The sequence below is a fragment of the Sturnus vulgaris genome, chromosome 4, assembly GCF_052056855.1.
Source record: "Sturnus vulgaris isolate bStuVul1 chromosome 4, bStuVul1.hap1, whole genome shotgun sequence".
Taxonomy (NCBI): Eukaryota; Metazoa; Chordata; class Aves; order Passeriformes; family Sturnidae; genus Sturnus; species Sturnus vulgaris.
This window is the reverse complement of record NC_142246.1, coordinates 67,072,434-67,089,774: the sequence shown is the minus strand read 5'-3', so window position 1 is coordinate 67,089,774 and position 17,341 is coordinate 67,072,434. Positions and strand designations below refer to the sequence as shown.

General features: G+C 35.8%; 1 long non-coding RNA gene across 2 annotated transcripts in view; it reads left to right on the top strand.

Moving 5' to 3' along the window:
• Positions 1 to 375: 375 nt before the first annotated feature.
• LOC148224065 (uncharacterized) overlaps positions 376 to 17,341 on the top strand; it is a 160,268-nt gene continuing 143,302 nt past the window's right edge. For both annotated transcript variants that reach the window (XR_015803403.1, XR_015803404.1), the window contains exon 1: positions 376 to 450. This is a non-coding gene — a long non-coding RNA (uncharacterized LOC148224065). The remainder of the gene's footprint in view (positions 451 to 17,341) is intronic.

The window sequence follows — 17,341 nt, the reverse complement described above, 5'->3', positions numbered from 1 at the left end:
TGGAGAAGATGATGTCCAGAGTGGCTTTGGTGTGTTCTTTCACTCTGCCATTTATGAGTGAATAGTCATACATCGTTTCCTTTCAAATATTTACTGCATTTTCTGTTTTCACATTTTAAGTCTTCATTTGAAATAAGCAAGATAATTTTGAGAAAACATTTTGATTAGAGCCAGAAACCATAAGTATTTCACTATTTAATAAAATAGTGCTGCAAGATGTGAATTATTAAATGGAACATGTTTTAGATACTTTAAATTGCATAACTTAAAATTAAATATTCTTTCACAATCCCAAATGGAGCAAAACCTTGATATATTGAAACCCATATTTTTTGTTTCTCAGTCACTAAAATGATTTCTTTCCTCCTTTTTTCTCCAGTGGGATACAGTAGGAAATGGTCCTCTTTCAATGACAGCTAAAATACAAGGATTAAGCCATTAGGAAAAGAGGTAGGTAACTTGGTTTGCAATTTTATCTTCAGCTTATGGACTATTTGTTTAAAGAATGATGTAGTCTCTTTAATTTTCTTGAAAGATCATAAAGAAATAAATAATAAAGCAGAAAATAGGAGGCATGAGGGTCAGCTTGTATTCACTTGTATTGTGAATACAAGTCAAGTTGCATTGTACTTCCCCTTACTGAAAAGGTCAAGAGTGATTTTTGTTTAAAATTTTGAATGCTTTCTTATTTGAATAATGAAAACAGGAAATGAAAGGTATATAAAAAAAATTCTGGTTAATGCAAAACAGTTAAAATGTATGTTTTCCTTCAGTGCTGTAAAAAGGGTTGTGTTGCAAGAACAATATTATTTTCAGAGTTTATTGCATCTGTATTCAATTTTGGCTGCTTTCCTTTCTGAAACACAAAGCTCAAGCTGCATTACTGTGCTGTGAGAATTTCATCAAAATTGAATGCAGCTATATATTTGCATCTTGGCTGTCTGGGAAGGAGGGTCACACGTTTACAATAAGTACAAAGCACTTTGATGTTCTCTTTTGTCCCTGAGAAGAGGGCAGACTGTGTGAATGGTTTTGATAGCTTTTTCATGGCAAGCTTATGTGAAACTAAACTGCAGACCCTGCTTTGAAGTAAAGTCAACAAGGAGGGAACATAGATTTCCAGTTAAAAATAAGATGAAATAAGAGTAGAAAAAGGAGGGGAAAAAAAGTAGATTAAGCAAAGCAGATAAATACATAAGTAAGATTAATTTGTGACTTAGTATCCTGGGCATTGATTATGGCTTTCTTATGTTCCTGGGAATTTTTTGCCATGCTACTGAATGCGTTCTTTCTGTGTTGGGGTTGCTTTGTTTTTTCTTTTGAAATCTGGTGGACCATTTGCTTTCAAAGTGCCAAGCCCAGCCCTGATGTTGTGTTCCCAGCTGGAGGTTCTATAACAACCTGAGACCATTTCCTCTTGGAATAGAAGTACATATGTCGTGGTTATGTTTTGATAACACATCTCTACAACTAATGTTCAGATGTTATTTGCTGCCCTTACCGTCATCTTATTTGAAAGATGACAAAGGGATAAATTAAATTATATGGATTCTTCGACATCATACATGATTTTTCAAGTGGTGGTTTGTCATTAAGTTGTAAAATTACTAGTGGAAATTAATGACAGAGTTACTTTACCACCAGGAATTTTAAAATAGATGATTTTGTCTAGTAACTGGGAGAAAACTAGGAAAAAATAGGTTTTGTATCTAAAAGAAAAACAGCCTTTTATTTAACTCATCTAGTTAATATTTATTTAATACTGTACAAGTATGAGGTTTAAAAATATTGAGTGTAGAAGAGGATGGTGTACATTCCTTGCTTAAAAATGATATTGGCAGCTGAGTAGTTGAACAGCAAAAAATAAACTTCTGCTATGTTGGAGTCTGGGAAAAAAGAAAAGAAAAAAAAAAGATAAATTTAGTATTATAAAGAACAGCTGCTAAATTCCTGCACTTCACCTCTCAGTACTTTGAGGGATGGGCAGGCTGAACCACACACAGAAGTATTAGGAAGTCTTAGGGATAATACAAAGAGAATCATAAGACAGATGGCAGCACTTCCCTGCACCTGCCTTAGACAGATGAGCAGCCTTTCTTTGGATTTTTTTTTTTTTTTTTTTTTTTTTTTATTTTTTTTTATTTTTTGTATTTCTTTAGAGTAAGATGTCTGGAAATTCAGTTATGTTTGACTTGGGCTTTTTAATACTAGTGGTTATAAGACACAGACGATTTGGTAATTCCACTGAGGTTGTCAGAACTATGTCCTTGCATCAGCAGAATGATTTAAATATTTAAACTCCAGAAATTCTTGTTAATCTCTTTTGTAGGTTATTTTCCCAACACGTTGTAGTAATTACACAAATTTTGTATACTGTAGGTGTAGGATTTTATTGACTTGGAAGAATTATTAATTCATATTTCATAACCTTAGCTCTGTGAAGATGAATTGATCCTAGCAGGAGGAGGAAAAGCATAGAACAGATCAGAAAATCTTTGCTGTAACAGAAGTATAGGTACAAATGAATAAATAGAATAGAAAGGCAAATATAGGATTGAAGACGTGAGTCAGAATCACACAAATGAACAGATGCCCTGCAATCAATATAAGAAGAGATGGGTATTTAATTAAACAAACAAAAAGATTCCAATAAAAATAACATCTGCAAAATTTATTTTATGGTATCAGAGCAGCAGGTGTTATGTGGCAGTAACTTAACTCTGCTTTGGAAGTATTTTGCAAAAGCCAGATTGTGACAGCACTACTTCAGCTGTCAAGTATCCTGCTCCAAAAGTGGTCCCATTAGCTTCACTTGAACTCATGCTATGTTTCTGGTGATTTCAAAGGGAATAGTTGTTGCTGTACAAACTTGAGAACTCCATTTCAGTATTAGACATGCCAGCTAGAATAGACAAGACTGAGAGCTTGCAGGTCCTCACATATTTTTATTTTAAACATGGTTGTTACTGCCTCACAGAGTGGGAAGAATAATCTCGAATTTCAAAAGAGATGCATCTAAACTATTTCCAGTTTTGGAATACTAAAACCAGCCAGACTTTCTTCTTAACTGTAGTTCCTGCCACTTCATATAATTTAGGTGAAAATTTTAAGATGTACCTCTTTTTTTTGTCCCCTGACTAGAAGCTTCAGCCCTTTGCTCGTAAGAATAAAATATATATAAATGAAAATGAAGGACTTAATCTTCCACGCTGCTGATGTACTTATCTGAAATCAGCATCAAGACCAAATCTTAATTCTGTGGGTTCTTTGTCTAAAGAAACCTGATGATGAAGAATTTTGTCGAAAGGAGGAGAATAGTGAGGGAGAAGTTTAGTGATGTAATTTCTTCTCCTAATGAGTTATATGTGATTTCCTTTTGAGCTCTGCAGCAGCATTAGAAGGCACCGGTGGTGGAACAGGATTTCAGATGATGTGTGGTGGATCATAAGCCTCTAGTAAATAGTGAGATGAAGTATGCTGGTGAACTGGTGGGACTGGCTAACATGAGAGGAGTAGAGAAGTGAGGTGACAGAAGCAGCTGACAGAACGTGTGGCAGCAGCAAACAGGTAAAGCCAGTGTTTGCTGCACTCCTTGCTCCAGAGGATTTTAGAAATACACTAAAGCAAGGTTTCACCTTTTTCACTGAGAAGCCCTTGGAACAGTCTCGAACTGTAGTACCAATAGTAAGAGTTTGAGAATAAAACAAGAAAATGAACTGTAGCAAATTTAAGGTTGGCATAGCATTACCTTAGAGTCCTTGGGAAACGAAGAAATTAAGTGACTGAGTGAATGGTTGTGTAGCATGACCTTGCACTAAATCAGCCCTGATTCCAAGGGAATAAAAGGTGGTGACTGCAAATACTGCTTTTATTTGACTTTGTGAAGAATGCTTATATGATGCAACTAAAAGTCATGCAGAACTACACTGTTCATAAATGCAAAGTAATGAATGCATCTAAGGACAAATTAAAACAGCTAAATTGATATATATGCAATGCTAGGCTCTAATTCAGTTTTCAGCAGTTAGAAAAGACAGCTTGGAATTATATTCAAAAACCTGATAAGGCCCAGAGCAGGAAAGAACAGAGGGTATGAAAGAGGAGAAGTTCTTAAAAGAAAGATGAAACTGACTTTTCAAATGGCAAAAAACTGGTGAGGTGAAATATGATGGAGATTTAAGAAATCATGAGAGTATAGAGAAGGTGAATGGGGAGTGATTGCTCACTGTTTCTGACAATGCTGGTTCTAAAAGGTGCCCAATGCCATTATTCAAGCAGCAGATCTAAAGTGGAAAAATAATATCCCTCTTCCCCCTTGGGGAGAGATTAGTCATTTAAACTTATGCTTTCTAGAGGTAGGGAGTCCAAGAGAAAAGGAAAAAAAAAAAAGAAAATCCAGTGTCCGTTAGCAACTATAAAACATCTTCCCTAAAGCTGATTGTCAGATGCTTGTATGGTATTGGAGGGAGGGGTTCTTCTCCTGGCACTTATTGTCCATCACAGGTCTGCTCTTTTCCTGAGCACCTGTGAGAAACTTGTTGTTGGAGGTCGGGTAACAGGGTAAGTAAGCCTTTGTTCTGTCCATGCAGAAGGGTTTGTAACTCTACTTTAAAATTTATGTGTCCTGAAGAAAAAAGCGCAGCAAATTTCTTACTTAATCAGGGCAGCTTTCAGAGTTACAGCTGATGGGGAGAAGTTGTTCAAGTCCACTTTGAAGAAAAGCAAGGCCTGGCTTTCAGCAGTAGGCATGGATCTAATAGTTTTGGCTCTCTGCTGATATTTTGCTCTATAAGTGCCTGAATTACTTTGGTAACTGCATATGCTGTGAAGCTCTGTGACAAAATGGAGCAAAAGCTGAAATTAAAGCTCTGCAAATTGCCTGGCAAAGGCAGGGACCTTGTTTACTGCGTTTGAATGCTTAGACCTGGCAGCTCTGAGCATCTCTGATCCAGATGAAATTGATTCACAGTGAGCCTGAACCATGCTGGTTATGACAGAGCAAGTCACTGGGATCACTGTGTGAGTGCATCAGCTTTTAAAAGGTACTGCAGCATCAGGAATAAGCACCAGCTGATCAAAAGTTTCCAGCCCAGGGGAGTGCTCTGTCACATAAATTGTAGATCAGTGCCTAATGTAATTTATGGCTTTATCCCTACATTCTAAATAACTGTTTCTCTAATTATCTTCCTTTAACCCTATCTCAGCATATATGGAAAGAAAAATCTCTCAGTGATGTTACTTTCTCTTCTTGTCTGCAATGGTGACTCAGAATACCTGAACAATAATCAAGTTGATTGCATCCAATCCTTAAATTTAGTAGAAGTTTAAATTCTGGTAAAGTTGATAGCTGGAAAAGACTTTTAAAAATTAGCTCTCTGCCACTTCTGTCTTCAAGAAAATGGCTTGTCAGTGAACTTCAAAATAAGAAACTCTCTTAAACATCCAGTGTTCTCTGCCTGTCAGAGACCTGTTTGCATCTGTGGCTGTATCCCTGCTGTCACTCTGCCCAGCTATATTTGAGAAATTATTTGTCCTGTAGTCTTCCATGCAGCTCTTCTCACTCATCTGTAACAATCCTACAAGTTCATCTGATGAGTCTATTATTGGGGTAGGGATTACACTATTATTAGGCTTGGGATAGCCAAAGATAACGATTAGAATGAAAAGATGCTCTCAGTGTTAAACCAGCAGAAAACTGTAGTGACATCAGGTATATCAAGACTACTACTGTCACCTGGATTTACACTGGCATAAAAAAAGCTTCTCTTTTTGGTTCTAAAATTTGTTAATGGACTGTAAACACAGGCATTCTAAACTATTCTATGAAATTTTTGTAGACAATTCACATGTGTTTAGCTATTATATACTCATTTTTTAAAACATATTAGCAGTCTCAACTTAGGCAAATTAAAGTTTTTCACTTTACTTTCACAAAAATTATGTAATATTCTTCTGAATTCTGTGGTTTGCTGTTACAATGTTTACAAATTTTCCTGAACTTTTTTTTGCTTTTTTTTGTTTACTATTTTCCTGAACTGTGTTAAGTTAGGCTTTTGGCTAGAGGCCTACAGAATAAAAGTTAAGTGCAGGTTTATGCTAACATGCAATTGGTTTGTAGGCTAAATGTTGAGGTGATACTTCAAAGGAAAAAAGTAGAATCAAAGGAAATACCATAATAATGGAAAAACTGAACAGTGCAATACCTTTTGTTTTGTCTATTGGTACTAAAGACATGTAACCTTTCATATATTGATTCTACTGCTCTTTGACTTCAACAAGGATGTAACTTTGTAGTAATCTTTAATTTCTTTAATTTGCTTTCTGATAATTATATTAGGATGTCTATGTTGCCTTATTCTCTGAACTAAATAACTAAAGAATATATTTCAATTGATGAAAGGTATAGTGGAAAAAAATATTTAATCATTATTATATACTAATGAAAAGCAGGTAAAATACATGCCTTTTCTAAGATCTGCTTTTATATAGTGATATTTTTGAAACACATTTCAAATATGTTTTGAAGCACATACAAAAGAATTTTTTTTCCTTGATGCCTATCTTGTACCTGTCAAATGTGATTTTTTTAAAATTAATAGTACTTTCAGAAAAAACACACTTTATTCGTATTAGAAACATCTGCATTAAAATAATGTAAAGGTCATCCTCAGGATGGCCAGTCTCATTAATTCAATAATAATAGATGACATAAACACTTACTCATCAGAAAAATGGATTTAGATATTTATCTGTATTCAACAATTCTTCTATTTAGTATTCTTTTTTATTCAGTTGAGGTTGAGTTACTTAGACCAACTGAATCAAGCTATGTTAGCATGTAATAAGCAGTACTTACTGCTTAAGTTTGGTTTTGTTTCTTTTTTTTTTTTTTTGTTTAGTTGTTTGTTTGGGGTCTTTAAAAAATATTTTATGCTTGCAGCAGCACCCAACACATCAACAAGTGTAAAGCTGAATGTAAAATTATCTTACTTTGTCCTCCTACAGCTTCTTCCTTAAAGCTCTACTGTTCTTACAAATCAAGCAAAAGAGCAAAAGTCATGGAAAGCAGGTTTTGATTTCTTAGGAGGGTGTGAGTTACTAGTACTGTGGTAGTATATAAACTTGTAACTCATAAAGAATGATTTTTTTTTTTTGATTTTTTTTTTTCTGTCTGAAGAATTTTTACAAGCTGGGAGTTGATCAGAGAAGTAGCTGGTGCCCTTCGCAGCTCAGTGTCACTGTTAGGGTGTTTTTGGAGTTCCTGCTGTGCTGTATGAAAGTTGTGCTCACCTCTGAAGGCAGGAACTTGTTAACACCCTGGCCCTGCTGAATGCTCCCTCACACAGCAAAAGGACAAAGGTTTGTGCACCCCTTCACTGAGGCCAGTGAAAAATCAATTTCCTACTTGTCACACAATGGTCTAGAGCTATGATACATAGCTGAAAACCTCAGCACAATATCCAAAAGGGGATATTTGTGTCCCCTGATGTCCTTCTGGTCACTAGGAGCAGATGCCAATGTGTGTAAGGGTCTCCATGTCCCTCTTGATCCTTAGCTTGTCCTTTCTCTTGGCTGGTGGGAGGTTCTCAGAGCCAGGAATACATCCAGCATCCCTGATTCCCTGGGAGAGTTCTGCCCAGAGTATTTCACACACACTCTCTGAAGCCTCAGCCAAATGGGGCATCCCAATATTTCCTGCTGTCACAGTCTGCTCTGTGTTGGCCCAGCTAAGGAGGCACTCAGAGCTCTCAGGGAAGTGAAGAAACACAACCTGCTGTGTCCACTGCCATGTCCTCCTGTGCTCCATATCCTGAGGTGTATCATCCATGGAGCAATACCAGAAAATAACACGGAATCTTGCTGCCTTTCCCCGTGTTAGGCATTTTCACACACATGTATATTATCTACACACGTTCATACCCAGCAAGAAGACAAGGAGATGGATGATTACCCTGTCTGACCAAATTATATTCACACTGAGGATTGTTCTGTTTTAATTTAAATACTTCTCTCGTTTGAGGTTGATCCCTGGTTTTAATTTAGAGTTGTTTATTCATATGTATGGTCTTTCAAGAACCTCTTGTGTACATTGCTTTCCCTTTAGCTAAGAATAAACATTTGTTTTCTTCTTTCAGTAATGGTATAAGAAAAAAAATAGCAATATTATATTTTTATTAATTTATTATAAATCCTGGATTGGAGTCCTAAGTCATCAAGATGAATCATGCAGCAGATGTTGTTTTTTTGTTACCTATAGTAGGAGTCAGGCTGAATGACTACAAGAGGTGAAGAGGTAGAATTAACTACGGATTGTATCTATCTTTCTTCCTACCCCTCAAGCTATTTTTGTCTCTATGGTCATAGGCCTAGAAATGTGTAATGGAATACTGCCCTAGGCTGTAGCATTTAATAGAATATGATTGCATTACAAGCTAAGAAGAAATTTTAAAGACCATAAGATTGAATCTCATGTTGATGAAAGGTAGAGTTTAAAATACAGTGGATATGTTTGTATTCTCTATTTTATAGTGAGCTGACTTGTTTATACTATGAGGAATCTTCAAATTAATTGAAGTGAATATTCACTGAAAATATATTAAAACGTCAGTATGTTCAGTAATTTATGAACTATAGCTACCTCTAAATTCTAATAAATTCTACAGAATGCTTTTATTATAGAAGAGCTACTAAATACACTTTATCAAATGAATACATACCTTTTTTCTAATCTTTTTATTCTTTTGTATATGTTGAACAACAATTATAGTGCAGTTAACATTAAAAATATATTAGTAATCATTATGCAGTAAATTATGCAGGTTACAGAATTAGAACTGTTCAGGCAATGGATTTAAAAAAAAACTTCTTAAGCAAGTATTCATTCACCTTTTAAGATTGTATTTAGTCATGGATTATTACTAGCTGAAGCTTTCCTGCATTCTGTTCTTAAAGCCTGTAATTTCCTGCTGATGAAGTTAGCAATTAAAATTCTAAGGTGTTCACAGAGACAGACTGAAGAGTCCATGGGAAGAGTATTTGGTCTCTAAGAATAAATTACTTTCTTTTTTGAATTGTCTACCAGGTAGCTTGGAGTTAGTGAGGTGATTACATCTATGGTTCAGCTCCTGTCATGTAGGAGCTAATGTATAACGTGCATGTGTTCCCTCTCTATACAGGGGCTGTACCCTATACAAGGACATAGGGAAAATGCAAAGGCTGTGTCAGAATTGAGCATCTGCTGCTTCATACAGCAAATGAGATTTTTCACAAAGTTTATGAAAAATATGCTACAGAACCAGGCCTTGCTCCTCCACAATCATTGAACGTAAAAGTGAACGAAACCAGAGGTTTAATTATCACTATCTCAAACATTTTAAATGCAAGCAGTATTTTCCTACTTAATCTTGTTTGTCTTTAAAGCTTCTTCACAGCCATGGGACTGAGCATCTTGCTGATCCACAGGAGAATCTTGTTTTACTTTTTAATTTTAACACTCTGATTCTTGGGTACAGTCAGCTCTTATCCCAGGATGTTCTGACTTGCATCTACTCTGTCAGAGTCCCTACGAATTTGTGAAACAAGTGGAGGTTCACCTCTGTGCTGAGAGAACTTACTGAAAGGAGGAAGGAGAACCAAACCCGCTGTGTGTTGATGCTGTGTGCCATTTATTTAGATAAGATAAATGATCCAGGAGCAGAATTTATTCCTTGATAAAAAAGAAAGGTAAAAACATGAAAATAATACTTGCCTTGGACTTCAGGTCCACGTTATCCTGCAAGGCAAATTGCACGTGCATGACAATTTAAAAATAAGTAAGGAATGCTTTGTTATCTGTGCTGAAACAAGGTTTAGTTTTTGGAATATTACCATTTTTCAATTACATTTATAACTTTAATTATGGAATTCAATTTTACTAAATTTATTAAATTTTGCCAATGCATTTTTTTACTAGCTAAACTTTTCACTTATTAATGAGAGCATGGCTGAGGATTATTCAGCGTTGCTTGTTAATTTTAGAAGCTTTTTTTCTGCTGATAAATTTTATTATAATGAGAGTTCTTTATCTTGAAACCATGCCACTTAGGAAGTTGTCAATTTTGTTGAGGTCATTCTTGCTTTCTTTAAAGAGTATTTATACAACAGTTCTCTTCAGGCTTCTGCAACTTTGGTCCTAGAACACACAACCTCTCTGCTCTACATTGTTTGTATTAGTAGATTTTCCCCATCTGCTCCTCCTTCACAGCTTCCTTAATCTTTTCTTGAGAAGAATGTTTAGATACTGATATTTGGGAGGATATTTAGAAACTGCAGGCCCTGCTGTCTCATCCCAGGCTGTGCTGGCTGGTGACTTTCTTTTCTGTAAACCTTGAGCTGGCCACGTTTTGTTTCGTTTCTTTTTCTCCTCCATCCTTGATTCTCCAAGAGCTTCAGAGGTTGCACTCCTTGTTTCCTCATGCTAGCAGAGAAGGCATCCTGCATTAGGCTTTTCCCACTTTCTGGTCCCTTAACTGTGAGCATCTGCCTCATGGCTGAGGCTGACAATAATAAAACTGTTAGATGGAGTCCCAGTGAAATTAAAAAGAAGAAGGTCATAGACTCGACCAGATAAGTGAAATGTTTGTAATTCTACCTATTCTAAAAAATAACGTGGAAAGAGTTTTTTTTTTTTTAAGAGATCTGTTGGTGATTTGAAATTGTATGTCTGTGTGGAGCTGCTAGAAGTTTCTTAGAGTTTTTGGGGTTTTTTTCAATTTTAACATCAAAGAAGGAGAAAGAATTCCCATGTTTTATAGTTATAAAAGAGACCCATGATAAAACTAACTGGAATTGAGGAGAAGTGTTGAGGACTTTTTAGCTGGAGAAAACGTTCTGTTTTATATACTATGTTTGCATTTAGAGTGATCCAATAGAAATCCTATGTAAGAATCACTCCTTTGCTTGATTTGTGTAGGAATGCTGAGGATTTTGTGCTGTAAGACTTCTTGTACTGGGTAGTTAAAATGTGCCAAAATGTTATTTCGAAGCTGACTCAACATATGAAATAGCATTGTAATTTCTAGTTTGGATTTTTACTTAGAAACTTCTGAATATTTCACTCTTTTATGATGGAAAATGTATAGCTCTGTAGGATTTCTTTATCTGAAGATGCAACTTTTCCAAAAGTTTCAATTACCAAATAAGTGGGTTTTAAAAAAATTCTGTTGATTTTGAAATGATTATTTTTTCTTGAATACATTAATATTCTGGAGAAGATTTACACATGTAGCAAGTGCTGAGATAGCACACTCTGTAGTAGGGTAGAAAACTATTTTCTTAGGAGCCAAATGCAATTCTATTCATTTGCAAAAATGAAAGTCATTAAATATTTACAAGCAGAAAATTGAGATTGAAGAACAGCAAGGCTGTTTTTTAAATTTTTTTTTTTTTTTAAGATTTTTGTGTCTGATTCCAATTACAGCTTTCTAATAAAATCATACTTTGTGTTGTCAATATATGTAAATTAATCAGGATAATTACAGTATGAATATTTACATGTCCTTTTTATTTTGTTGTCAATTGTTTTGGCACCCTGAAAATCAACTATGGTTGTGTTTCTACAAAACATGAGACATGTTAAACCAAAACTGTATTTTTTTGGGTCCATAAATTGCTCTCCTGACTGCTACCAGACATACTAGAAAAACAGACAATTTCATTCACAAACAGATCATTAGGAAGACCTGGTTTGCCTTATTTAAATTTAAGGACTATCCTGTTTTATGTGCTGCATGAGGATGACTTCTATTATATAAGCAACTCTTCTGTGGCGAATCTGGCAAGTTAAAAAAAATCAAGATACTTTTTTTTTTTTGTTGAAATAATCAAAGATTGAGAAGTGCAGGAATAAACTTCCAACTGCATTGCTGCAACGTTGGAGTGTTGCTGCTCAGATTGGAGTGTTTGGTTTTGTCATCTAAAACAACATTGTTTTCCTCTATCTAAAAGATGAGGAAAAATATCTCTGATGGAATTGCCTGTGTTTTGTGTTATTGAAGGAAGTTATTGTTCAAGTAATAGCTAATGTAGAGTACTCTGAATCAAAGGAGTTCCACAAAGAGCTTTGAGAGAAAATGTAGAAAATCATGATTTGTGCAATTAAGGGAAGTTTTTGTGAAATGCAGTGAAAAGATGAGCTCTCTTCCTTGAGGATGTTTCGGGGTAAAAATAAATTAGATATTTCCTAGAAGCCCCGAAGTACCCCACCACCCCGACATTTATGTGAAGGATATTTATTATATCCACTATTTCTGGATCCTTTAAGTATGGTGAAATAAGGTAAATTTCGTGGAGAGAAAGGAAAGAAGTGAGATACATCCAGATTCTGTCACCTTTATTGGTTCTGAGTATCATGGGAATGAGGGCAGCAGACCTTAATGTTATGGCTAATGAAATACATAAAATGCAGTGTTTAAAAGGGAAATGCTTTAAAAAAAAAAAACGAACCAAACAAAACAAGTGTGATTCTCTAGCTCCTTTCATTTTAAAAGCCAAATTGGGGGAAAAAATAAACTCTTCAAAATGTTCAGGGTGGAGCTGACAGGGGAAGAAGGTTTTTGGGTGAGCTTTGCAGGTGGCTCAGGAGGCAGCAGGGGGATTAGCAGATGCACTGTGCTACCTGGCCCTGCACTCGGATGCTCTGGGAATCTCCTGCTTCTCACTCCAGAGGAATGGTTTGGTTTAATGAATGTAAAGATAATGGAGTATGGGTTTAAGTTTCAATTTATTAAAGCTTTCACAGCGTGTTTAAAATTATCACAGGAGTGTGATAATATTTACTAATATTTTTCTGTAAAATATTCCACCACTCATGTTTTTCCTTGGCTTTGAGCATATTGAAGTTATTTTCCACTCATCATTTCTTTCTTCACCTGAATAGATTGTGATATTTTTTCAATTTTTTCCATCAGAAGTTGGTTGCCTCGTCAAATTTGAAGATTCTTAGGGTCATGGTAGCTTAGCAGAGGTTGGTATATATTACAGTAAAGATAGTTCAGTTTGCATTTTGCTGGAAAAAGGAATTGTAAATAATTAACACTGAGTATATCTTCAACTCCAGAAAAAGCATAGCATTTTCCAGTACTAGCACTTGCACATAAAGGAATTCTTATGTGTATATGATATTGGTTTACACAGAAGCTTGTTACTTTCACAGATGGTTACAATATTGCTGATTTTTTTTCTGATAATTATTCATGCATAAATTTATTAAGCATATGTCAAGGAGGATATTTGTTTGGTTTTTTTTAGTATTTGTGCATTTGTCCTCCATGGTTAAGGAGAACAGAGGACATATGCCTATGATAGGGAGGCATTTTGCAGTGGAAAAATTCAATTTGCTTGGTATATATGTTATGTGATTTATAACAAGTTTCATGACAAGTATAGCTACTGGCTCAATGACTGTTTTAAAAAAACCCAGTTCATTAATCAATATTCATTTTTCATACAAAAACATTATTATTTTTAGGCATCTAAAGGCCACGAATACCCAAGAGTCAACACATTATTAAAACTGTTGAGTGTCACACTCATCTATTTGTTTCAGTTTAAAGGCTGACAAAAAATTTCTTCTGGAATAACTGGATCAGAATTCAATGTGCCTGTTTGCAACAACAGAACACCATAATGATAAAGTGCAAGACTATGTAATAGAAACGAATGAAGTGTAAAATAAAATAATAGAATAACATGACAAGCTAAATACTTTCTGCAATGCAGTATTCTTGAAAGTGAGTGCATCATAAAAAAAAAAAGTTACTTTCATGTTTCCTAATTTCACATAGGAGATATTTCTGATTTATCATCTACCTCTTTGAACAATATTCTGTTGTTTATCTGGTTTAGCAGATCTCTGGATCTGAAGTTTAGGATTTAGTAGCCATGGTAGCTGCCATGAAATAACTCTTAACTCAAATATGCAGCAGTTCAGGACTAAATATTTTGTGTTCTCTCTTTTAATATATTCACTATATAATTTGCAGTGTATTTGCACAGTTTCAAAAGAGGGGCTTAAAATCGCTCTGAAATTTCAACTTGCCAGCTTATTTCAAGTACTCAGAAGTGCAGCATGTATTTTGTGCACCATGTCATGTTGAGGAACAAGCTTAAGTCTGCAAAGGTGAGACCAAGAAAACACAGTAGGCTAAGGAATAATGAAGGAAATGTCGTGTAAGTTGGAAAATATCTACAACCCCAGCTTTGCTTTACTACTTTTGAGGTCACCATTCTCTCTTTATACCCAGTTAAATTGTGGTCAGCCTGCACAATTAGCCTACAATTAAGGAAATGAGGCGATCTTAATAAGTGAACAGACCACTTGCCTTGAAGCTCTTCCACTCTCATTTGTGGAGCACGACAGTCTGCAGTGGCACTGCCTCTTGCAGATGGAAATTCTGTTCTTCCAAACATTTGCAGTTGCACAGCAGGGCAGGGTGAAGCACAGGTAGCAGCCATGGGCTGAGGCTTGCCAGTTCTGGCAGTGCTGTGCATCTGACCCTCACAGCCAAAGCTGTGGATGGGCAATCTGGAGGGAGCAGGGGGCAACGAGAAGTCTCCCACACTTCATGTTTAAGATTCTCTGTGAATGAGCAATGAGGAATTCTGGTGAAAACTACAATTTGTTTGCCACCGAGAGCAAATGTCTCATCCCTTCTCCCACCCCTCTTCCCCCTCTGAAATGGCAAACCATTGGTTATGGTGGCATTGTGGCTGGGCCTAAAATAGTGGGGATTCCTTCCCTAATAGCCACAGGTGGTCATCCTGTAAGTCAGAGATTTGATTACCCATATCATTGGCTTAGCTTGCATAGCTGCAAGTGCTATTAAAGGTAATAAAATTATCCAACCTTTACATCACTGTGCTGTGGGCAAAGGATATTGTTCTCAGCAATCAGCATTTATGTCCAACCATTTAACACTGGTGAAGCTATGCTAATGGCTTTCTGTGACATTTTTGAAAGGACAGCCATTAGATCAAATGAGCAGATATGTACCTAGGAAAATGTAGCATTCAAATATCTGGGAAGAAATGGAATTACCAACTTTGTTACCAAATTAAATTAGTAAACAAGGCTGTGCAGGTCTGAGGTACAGAAACAGATCTCTGTCTCTTTCTTTTCACAGTTCAATAATTCACTGCTGTGGACTGAAATTGGAGCTGATGGTGTGATTGGATTTGTAGAATGATATAGTTTGTAAGGCTTCAAATTAATAGAAAAGTGAAATGAAATTGCAAACAGGTAGACAAAATAGGCAAGAAAGGCAATTCATTCCTTTAATTACAAGCAGTATGAAGGAAGGAGAGGGCTTTATGGATGGTATTATGGACCACTCATATTGCCCCTGGCATATGTGATAATTCTACCAGGGGTGGATATCAGCTCCAGGGAAAGGTACAGCAATGATCCTGTCATCTTACTGCCTGGAATTATGCATTACCTGTACTCAGATTCTGCTCACTCCCTTTGAATAAAATTTACTTTCTACAATTATTTTTAGTATCTGAAGGACATAATGTCCAAGCCGTGGCCTTCTAAGTGATACTTCTCTTCCTCCCTAAGTAAACATGGTAAACACAGTGTGTTGGATCAGAATGCTTGTGTGATGCTGGATGTTCATTCTGGTTATTCCATGTTCCTTAAAAAACCAAATATCCAGTGTATGCTTGCCAAATCCTAAAGAATTCTTGTGTGTTATAGAGTAATGCTTTAGATCAATGAAGGCTTGCTCTTTTCTATCAGCGTGAATAATTGAAATATTTGAGAGTAGAGGAGTGACATGAATAGTGTTCATTACAGAAAAATCTAATTCTACCTATATGAGGCAGTCAGGATTATGGTTTGATTTGGAGTCTCGTCCTACTTTTATTCATTTGACTTTAACAGAAATCACCTTCTAGTCATTATTTAATCCTGAACACTAGTAGTACTGCTAAGGTCAGCATGTATTCCATAGAAACCGAAGTTAATGCTGGGAATGAAAGTTCTCAGAAATTACTTTTCAAGTGTTAGCGAAATAAGTGAGGAAAATGATTACCACCATATCATTTTGTAACTTTTAAAACACTTAGAATATGTAAATATAAAGCCATAAAATATGGCTGTTAATACCATGACTACTAAGTATATATGATAATGTAATTGAAAGGTCAAAGAGAAGACCTCTTCTTGCAAATACTTAAATGAGAAATCTTTGCTCATGAATTATTCTTCTTAGGTGAGCAGGAATGGGCATTTCATTAAGTAATGCTTATGGGAATAAGCACTGCAGGATCAGACCTCCAGTACTTCAGTGTACTAAGCAGGAACTCTATAATGTCACTCTGATAAATTTTTTAATCAGTTTTTCGTGATGATCTGGTTAGCTCCCAAAGCAACTGGAATAGAAATCAGTCCAATTCCAAAAGGCAATGTAGATCTGCTTCAATTACTGGGCCATACCATTAGTCTTGGTTGTAGTACCAAGTTGGACACTGCACACAGTTGAAAAGCAGCTGATTCATGATCCATGGGAAATGATTCCACCCCACAGGCTGTTTTAACGTGGAACTATGCTAGTGATAAAATATAAATCTGGTATCTTAGTTGCTGCTTAGATTTCCATCTATTTTTCTAATGACTCAAGCCTTCCTGTTGGGTATTTCATCCATTTCTAATGTTGAAATGTTGGCATTTGAATTTGAGCCTTCTGTACACCCAAATGACTGGAAGAGTGTTCTGTCTTCTGCCATTTTCCATCTGTGAATCTGACTTGTTCAGCAATTTGGTCACATTTGAAGGCAACAGGAGTAAGGAAAGTGTGAAGGGTTTGGAGTTTTTTCTCCTCCTGAATCCTTGGGATTAAGAAAAAAAGCAGAATTCTTTGTTCAGTATCCAGATAGTAGTTTTGTGTTTGCTAAATTCTAATGAAAGGTATCAAAATTCATATATTGCTTCAGCTGTATAATGCAAAAATAATTTGAAGATTTTGCTGGCTTTATCCTGAGGTAAGCTATGAAGCCTGATTTTGCTTTCACTTGTGTAGATACAATATTACAGAAACTAAGTCTAAATCTCCAATTAAAAAAATGGAGACTGGTCAGATTTATATTTCAGATTCGTGGAGCAATTAATACCGGCTTTCTTAGGAAAAACAATAATTAACCCTTCTCTCCTCAGTCTGGTCCTAGCATCTTTATCTTGTCTCTGTTAAAATATTTGAGGGCTAATTGCATAGTTTACCTTCAAATGTGTAAAGGCCTGGTTTCAAAGCTATGAAACAGTACATGTGGTATTTTTCTACTTGGTCAACATCTGTGCATAAAT